The sequence below is a fragment of the Hipposideros armiger genome, unplaced genomic scaffold, assembly GCF_001890085.2.
Source record: "Hipposideros armiger isolate ML-2016 unplaced genomic scaffold, ASM189008v1 scaffold_660, whole genome shotgun sequence".
NCBI lineage: Eukaryota > Metazoa > Chordata > Mammalia > Chiroptera > Hipposideridae > Hipposideros > Hipposideros armiger.
Window position 1 is genome coordinate 207,937 of NW_017732010.1, and position 9,605 is coordinate 217,541.

The window sequence follows — 9,605 nt, forward strand, 5'->3', positions numbered from 1 at the left end:
TATATATATATATATATGACTGAGGTGATGTATTGATTAATGCCACATTCGCTAAGAATCACTTCATTGATTATTGAAATATTTTTATTTTGTTCAACTGCATTTTCCCAAATATTTATTGTCATATCTTAGTATGTATTTGAGGAATTTGCATTATCCATATTTGCACTCATCCCTCCATATCCAGAGCAGCTCCTGAAAGTCCTCAAGCCATTTATTTCATCTAGAGTTTATAAAATGGCAACTCGTAAGGGTCTGATCAGTGAAATATAATTTGCCTATTATTTTTTAAATAAGACCTATAGATGATACTGATAAAAATTATATAAGAGTCTTCGTTGATTATAACCATGTAGCTGACCAATAATTTCAATGTAAATACAATAACTTCTATTAGCTTTCCCAGTTAGTATAGCACTTGACGTATAGTAAAGAAGAAAGATCATTCATTTAAGATCTAACAGTCTTATGACATAAGTAGAAAGCATAGATTTGTGGGTTTGTTTGTTCTGTTTTGTTTTCATTCACTAGACTTTACTAGAGTTGGGTAAATGAATTAAATAATCTTTGGGAAGATATATTAGTACTTTTGCAAACTTACTGGGAAAAGTTTCAGTTTTTCACCATTTAAATTAAAAAGCTATATATTGATCTTTTTCTAGGGATTAGATATCTCTTCAGATATTGTACCAAGCATTGGAGATGAGAACACATAGACGGTGATGATTCACGTATTAAAATCTAGTATTTGATTCTGCTTTGAATTTTAAGATGGGAACACCAAGACCTAAAATGTTTTGTCAAAGGTCACACAAGGAAGTATGAGAACAAGGACTGGAATTGCACGTGTCGTTGTCCCATCCCAGTGTTTTCTACTTCATTCTTAATGGTTCCCTGAGCAGCGTGCTCCCTCCACAGCAGAACTTAGCAAAGCTTTCACTTGGTACCACCTATATTGGTATTTTGAGTAAAGAGCTATTGTTTGTGGAGCCACTCAGAATCTGCATTACTGACTTTTCTTCCCATGGGCTGAAGAAAATAGCTCAAAATGAAACGCATCTCAGCCATCTCCCAAGGCAAAGCAAACCAAGTCCTAAGTGGGAATACAATATTCCATAACCTGGCAATTTAATTCCGTGGTAATTTTTCTAACACTCAGGAACCAAGGAGGTATAACTCAGTTTCTTATATGTCTCTTAACTCTAATTGATAGAGAATAGTATGTATTCTATTTTTATATGTATCTATTTTTATTGATCTTGATCTTACTGATCTTAAAAATCAAAGATTGTGTAATAAGCTTCTTCCATGCATCCAGGTAATAAAATGCAAACAGGAGCAGAGTGCTTCAGAAACATGATATCCCTTTAACTTACGTTGCCTCATCCTCCTTTGTTAGTCTATGAGGAGTGTGAGCATCTCGTTTTGTTCCAGAATTGCAGTAATTTACCAATTTCTCAGTCCCTCTGATCTCAAATTTACTAAGAATGGAATAATCACCACAATATCTTATTTATTTATAAATATTATATAATTTGTTGATTCAAAGTCTTAGAGATATAAGGGGTTTCAGATATTACTTGATCCATCTCTTGTAGTTTACAGATAAGAAAACTGATGCTCAGATAAATTAAGTGACATAATGCTGTTTAGGTTTCAGGAATTATAATTATTATTGTATCTTCACACATTTACTAGTATCAAAAGACAAGTGCATTTCAAATTCAAAACTTTCTTCCTTGATCATTTCTAATGATTTATTAAGTACATTTAGAATACAATTTTGTTTTGAGGCAAAAGTTTTTTTAAAAATTAATGTATGCTGCATATTTTTAATTGTTTTATAACATTATATTTATAAATATGCATTTTTGTTGAGGCTATTGTGAGGTACAAATATAGTATAAGTTACTGTTTTAGTTTACAGATGATAACAATTAAGTCAAATATTTAAAAAATATGTACAATTATTTTAAATTTATGAATATGTTCACAAAAGGTTATTTTCTCAAATATATATACTCACATACAATGAAAAATAATTCTATATATGTATATTTACACACACAATGGTTTTGTTTATGAGAAATACACACATACTAATATCATGAACAAATCATTTAAATAAAAAAAAAATCATTTAAAAAAAAAGTTTTAAAATCTACAGGATAAAGTTTCTTCATTTAATTGTGGAAAGTGGACCAGGGAATAGCTCTGATTATTAGAGCTCCAAATTAATAAGAGTTGGATCACAGAATTAATTATAATGATGCATTTATTATTTTTCTTTTCATTTATAAAGAAAGACATGTTAAATAAAAAAAAATTCCTTGGATATTTTGTAAAGTATAATTCAACACACACACACACACACACACACACACACACACTCTCCCTAACTCCTTTAATTCTTTGAACAGAGCATGATATTCAGATTTCCTTCAAATAACAGGCAGCTCTGTTTGGCAAGTTCTAACAACTCAGTCAAGGTGAAATCCCGCCAATTTTTGCTGCTAACAATGTATTCATAGAGCATATGATCTCTGTCTGTTCAGGCTGCTTCTTGCTCTTGTGTGAGAATCAGAAAGGAGTGCTGCTTTCCTGGGGTATGCTATTTGAGAAAGAAAGTAACCTTACACTAACTGCAGGCGGGGTCAGAGTGATGTAACAGGAAGCTCTGATGTTTCCCTTCTGCTGCTGAGCACATACAATGTGACAACACTTCCAATCTACTCAGAACAACCCTCTCTCCAGCAGAGTGTCACCTCCTGCGTTAGGATCATCAAGCACTGCTGCCTGGACCTCACCCTGCCTCCAGGATCACTTTGCAAGGCTTTCACTCTTCCCCACCTTGCCTGGGGGTAAATCTCTTCTGCGGAATCTTAGCAAATCAAATTCCATCCTAAGAATATTTCACCAAGCATTTCCTTAGGAGCTGTGCTGGGTAAGTGCATTTTACGAAATAACTATGTTTATTCTGAGTAGTGTTCTTATCCAGTTTTGACCATGTTTCTACTACAGAATCTAGTGGCATTGGAGTAATGTTGAAACATATCCTCATTTACTTCATGTTAGAGAAACTACAGTTTATTACCCCAAAATGTATACAAAATCTTTTACTAGTAGACAATATTATGTACAGTGAAATTCTGGGAAATAAATTTGGCAATAAAATTCTAAGTGGATTAAAAGACATACTGCTGAACAAATATCTAAATTTGGGAACAATGCCTTTTAAAATTAGTTCTACTATTAACCAAGCTTGAGTTTTGACAGCTGGAAAACATTTTCCTCCCCCAGGAAGGGTCTTTAAACTTTCCGCATAATCAGTATTCTAAGAAAGGGTTGAAAGAATAATTACTTATGGGGTCTCCGAATCTCACTCAATCTGTAGTTGAATGCAATGGAGTATTTAAAGAAAAGTAATCACTTTGGATTTATTATATTTGCCTTCTATTTGTCTTTCACCTCTATCTCTAACTATTGAACTAATGGAATTTTCATTGTTCGTTTTTGCCAGAAGTCTTTAAACTTCTCTTTTGCTATCCCTGAGCAGTTTCCGCTCTACTGGATGATGGGGTGGGCTACAAAGGGAAAAAAACAGCTAGGGTTGAGAAAATATTGAGATTTCTATATTAACTCTAATTTCAAATCTCTTTAGCTAGTAGAATGTGTTACTTTGATTTGTCTGGTATTCCTTTGTAATCTTTTTTTAGAAACAGTGTGATATTGAGATAACTGTGAATAAAGAAAAGAACAAAGGTTTCCCAGATGAGTATGTCAGGTTATTAAACAGAACAATTAAAATGTGTATTTTAAAAGAAAGAATTTTCAGGATAAAACTTACTGAAATGTGGAGATGAAACATCTGTTAATGCTTCTTTCAATAGTACAGACTGTCCTGGACACTAAGAAACTCGTGTCTAGTTAGTAAGTTGTTGGTATAGAGATATCACAAAGTGGTTGCTAAGAAAAAAATAGACATCAGATAGGGGTTCAATCATATTGGTTGATATAATTTACATATCTCTTCTTAGCTAAATGAAATTATGCTCTGCAGAATGTTATTCAATGGCGAAATCCTACACTTAGTCACACATTCTGAGTAACTCCTTGGTAATTTTCTACTCATTTTCCCCCACAAATTTCTCCAAATAATGAAAACTTCAATGAAGTCTTATTTTTGTGATTCTTTAAAAATATTGTGGCTGATTCCTTATCTCCTTTCCATTATTAATTGTATTGGGTTCCCTGACACATGGGTAGAAATGGAAAAAGTGTTTTTAGAATGTGACCTTGTAAATTGCCATTAGATAACTAGAGGAGGAAATGGAAAGAACACATTAAATGGCTAACCCAATGCTATGGGTTAGTAACAAACATTAAAATAGCATCATTTTTAATTTAATTATTTTCTTAGGAAGTATTATATTAATGTCATGTTTTATCATAAAGACCACCCCAAAGTTCTCTAATTTTATTCAGTTGCTAACCAAAACCTCATAATTTCCTTGCATAATTTAATTAAATTTTTGTGACTATATTAACAGTTATTAGATTATTGTCTTTATTTTTTTAAAAAATACTGTTAAAAATACTAGGCAATGAACAATGAATGAGGGTCACTAGGCAAATACTTATTATTTGAGAAAATAATGTCTGAATAAACATTTCAAATGTTTGAAAGTTTGAAATAAAATTCATATATTATATTGTGATGTTTCCTCTTTTTAATAAGAGAATGTCAGAGCATCCATGCGTGCTTTCTGCCATAAAGAATTAATTTATTTTTCTAGATGATATTTCCCTGTAGCATCATAAAATCAATGCACAGAGTATGAGTCCAGTTCTAAACATGTAAAATGAAACACTGATTTGAGAAATGACATGAATAATGTGAGCTAAAATATGTCTTACCTACAATATTCAATATCTTTAAGAGGTATGCTTTGGTTATTGCTACAAGGTCCTTTAATATATATATTTATATATATATATATATTTTAATATATATATATAGAGAGAGAGAGAGAGAGATCTAGTACATACCAAATGTTACTTTATTAGTTAAATTATGTTACATTTTAGAATTATTAAAACCATTCACTTTGAAAAAATAGAAAAATAAAAATAAAAATAAATTAAAACTGGGTCTGTAGTTTTAAAAATTAAGTTAAAGAATGACAACGTGTATGTCCTTTACTCACTGCTGATGCCTAGGATATAATGAGATTGAAATGGAGTGAACACTTAGCCTATTTATGAGAAACTTTACATTTACATGTAAGTATTATACCATTATTTTTCAAGCATAACAGAAGTTTGAATTTCATTAAAAAATTCAAAATAACATTAAGACAAAAAAGATTATCTTATATGCTTTATGTTAATATGAAAAAGTTCTTTGATAAACACAGAAACTCATGAAACTTTAGTTAATATCATTATTATATATTTCTAACTTAGATCATTTGGAAACATAACAATATTTTGCTTTAAATTCTTATCTACATGGTTAAAATTTGACAGTAACTTAATTTTTAACAATTGTCTTAGAACTTCATAGAAAAATTAGCAAAATAATTTTAAAGGATCAAAACATGGATTCACTAAGCAAAACATTGCATGCTCTCTATGGCTTTGAATGTAGCTTGAAAAAATAATTCTGTTTTTACAGATATAATGATTATGGTGTCAACTTTTCAGAAAACAAGTATATTTGAAGAATATTGTTTAAAGTCTTTGGCTTTATTCCTTATCTTTGTTTAGTATTCAGAGAAGCTTTAAACCCATAAACTGCAGCATTGCAATGGTGTTAAAAAGAAAGACATCCGGAGAGTCAAGTTTGTAGCACCTCTTAATTCTTGACTCAATCAGACTGTCAGAGAACACACTAACATGGAAAATCAGTACACAACTATTTAAAACATTTGTCAGTGACTGGTTTTGAAGTCCATGCCTGAACTATAAATGTTTATAATCTCTCTGGGGAGCTCTGTTTTCTACCGAAGTACTTCTATCATGCTGCACCATTAAATGATGTCAAAAAATCCTCTCATTTAATGTCAGAAAATGTGCTGATGCAATTAAGTGGAAAATAAAAATTTACCAAAAATACAAAATCACATCTTATACTAACCAGATATCTCAATCATTTTTCCATTCACTCACATAGACAAACATTGCTGCCTAAATTCTTTTGTCAGTAGCAGCTATGCAACGCAAAGTGTATATGGATAGTTTTCACACCTTAATTTTAGTTTAACTACTTATAAGTTAGTTTATAATTTTGAAGATATGTAGCCTTAGTTTCAAGTATAAAGTTGAAGAAATAATAAGTAGACTATATTTAGCTGTAAAATTTGGAATATGAATATTGAGCTAGTGTGATTTAGGAAAAAACAAACTATGAATTAGATGTGTGATGATTAAATCAACAAAATTCATTTAAATAATAGGAAATATATTTTTATACATTCTATTGCAATTTCCATTTAAACAGAAAAGTCATCTATAAATTCATATTATTTTTATGCCTGATGAGGATTATAATATATTTCATTAAATTAAGTTAGATCAAATAATCCTTGCATTCTCCCATATTTGAGAAATCTCAAAATTAAATTAATCTTTTTTTAATTTAATAAGTTTTATCAAACAAGAAGAAGTGAATTTAATTTTAAAAAACACAATAAAAGCCTTACTTTCTATTATTAAAAAATAAAGTAGAGTCACTGGTTTTGAACTGAATTAAGGTCTATGTTCTACTACGCTATTAGTATTACTATCAAACAACAAGTTGCAAATATTTTCCTAGAGCATTTGTCTTCCTTTTTTTCCTTAAATTATTTTGTCTATTTGAAAGAGACAATATTATATAAAACTAACTCACCAGTATATTATTGTTTTCAAAGTAGTCACAGTAGTGTATTTATTTTTAAAATGTAAAACAAAGTTTATCTTTTTATTCCTTCATTGTTTTAAATAAATGTGTAAGTTTTTTATCTTTCTATAATTAAAAGGACAAAAATGTCAACTCAACCTAACATAAATCTAAATAAACAAACAAACAAATAAATAATCCCTATGATACTGAGGCTATAGCTCAGTATTAATTGAGATTGTTGAATAGAGTCAAATTGTCAGAGAAATTTCATTCCCCTTAACATGGAACATATTTTTTAATTTAAAAATGTTAATATAGCATAAGCTTTTGTATAAATCTGTAGTTATTTATCTATTAGGTGTAGGTTAACCTGAGCTCAGTGGTGTTTCTCATGAATCCATGATGATTTCTGAGCATATCATTTGTTGTATTAAATAGCAGTGGTATAGTTAAACAGCAATTAGATGGCCTATAAGAGTGCCCCTCTCCTTACAATTTAGTGACATAGAAAATCATTAACATATTCATGAGCACACAGGTTTAGTTTTATCAATCAAAACGAAGATAAATTTGTCTTATATCCAAGTACTGGTTTTATAAATTTTACCTGAGTATTAATTTGAACACTTGTCCATTAATTAACCCGAGATCAATCGTTCTGCAGATATTTTGTGCATAAACCTTAATTTTGCCTCCCTTCTAAGGATAATCTGAAGGGAAAATTGGGACTTTGGTGAGTACTAGGGAAAAATAAATAACATTATAACAGAAAATAAGGATGATTAAAACTATTGGAAAAGAACGTCATCAATACAGCACTGTGATTTTTTTGTTGTGGTTAGTTTTATTGTGTAGCTATTTTCCAACATGAAAAATAAGAGGTGTGCTTTTACTTAGATAATGGAAACCTAGTATCAGGATATCAGGTTTAATTATTTTTTAATCAATGGACATATGTCTTCTTTAAAAATTTACTTTCAAAGAAAATTTGGGGTTTTAAATCTTCGTTAAAGATATGCCAATATGCTTTATTAGCTGAGGCAAAAAATATTACTTATGCATTTGTGTTATAGAAATTTAGGTATAATTGTTTGAAGCAATTGCCTGGAATGGATAACACTTTAGACAGCATTCATGTAGTAAGGACATTGCTACATTTTAAATGTTAGACACAATTTCCTTACACTCTCCATTAACAAACTAGAATATCTAGAAACTTGTCAGATTTATTTGGGTAAATATATATATATATTTATCTTCAGCTTTACCCCTGGCCCTTGACATTATTAGATGAAAGATGCATTAATGGATGCATATATCTTAATATATCTGAGGAACAAATAACTTTTTTTTTTCTTTTTCTTGCCTCAAACAGGAGGGTCTGCCTTCCCTGCTGTAGCACTCTCCTGAAATCAGAAGTGGGTGAACCTTTCTACACTGTACTCACACAAGAGAACCCCTTTTAAAAAGGTGGCTTACTGACTGCTGCTGAGATTACTTAACTAATGTCTTTGAGAACCCTCATGTCATGCCATAATATGTCATGTACATTATTAATTACTCATGTATATACTCATTTAAGTTTCCCAACAGCACTAGGGGATATTATCGTCTTTGTTTGCAGATAAGAAACTCCAAAACCGAGGCACAGAGATCTTAAGTAATGTGCCCAAGGTCACATGGCTACCAAGTGGCCATCTGGCTCCAGAGCTCATGCGCCTAACCACTGTGCTTCCCTTTCCTATCGGTGGCTGGTATCTATCTAGTCATCCCCAGTGTGAATGGGTGCTGTTCCCAGAGCCCTAGGTTAAAGTATAGAATGTGCCATTGTATTGAAACAATGCTAAAGTAAATAATCTTAGGTTCCCAGGTTAGTCCATGAGTTTATGTGCTCAGCAAGAATTTTTTGTTTATGTTTTTGTTTCCCAGTTCTTTCTTAACAATTGGGGGGGGGGGGAAGAAAAGAAAACAGTTAAAATACCAGCTATATTACAAAAGAGCAGCTTAATGGACTTTGAACATGGGTCATCCACATATGAACCCTCAATTCACCACTTATTAGGTCCCTTTTCTCATCTATAAAATGGTAGTGACGATGAGAGTGCTTTATCAGGTTTTGTGAGGAATCCGTGAAACAACACATCAGAAAGATTTAGGATGACACTTAGTAGGTGCTCAACAACTTTTGGTGCTCATAATAAGTCTTTCATGAACAGGACTGAGAACGTAATTTGTTTCTATGCAAAAGCCCATTCCACAATCAACACACACACACGGACAATTAGAATACAACCTCTTCATAAGACAAGGAGAGTGTATAAGTGTGGTTTGTAACTAAAGTTTTTAGAGTGATCACACTTTCGCCATCATGTAATATACACCGGAACCTAATAAAACTGATATTGTTAATCACCATTTCTATAGAACTTGAGCATTTCATAGTAACAATTTAAAAAGGTATATTAAACAGAAATTGTTTTTTTTTCCCCATTCTTTTACACATGAAGCTCAATGAAGTACATGGAGTGCCCAACGTCAAATAATTATCATTGACAAAGCTCTGATTTTAATTTATGTCCACTGTGACCGTGAGTCCTGACTACTTATTACGGACGTTGCACAGTCGAATGAGGATAATGATACACCAAATTTAAACTCATCTCTGCTGACAAAAGAGAATAAAAACAAGCTTATTTATGTTATTTATGTGGATTTTGTG

The 9,605-nt window shown here is 31.2% G+C and overlaps 1 protein-coding gene across 2 annotated transcripts in view; it reads left to right on the top strand.

The window, feature by feature from the left end:
* Positions 1–2,684: 2,684 nt before the first annotated feature.
* The window catches only part of CALCRL (calcitonin receptor like receptor), a 100,023-nt gene continuing 93,102 nt past the window's right edge, over positions 2,685–9,605 (top strand). Inside the window, exon 1 of one of the 2 annotated variants that reach the window (XM_019626137.1) lies at positions 2,685–2,944. The gene's annotated coding sequence lies outside the window, so the exon portion shown is untranslated. The remainder of the gene's footprint in view (positions 2,945–9,605) is intronic. The other variant, XM_019626136.1, reaches the window with a different exon arrangement.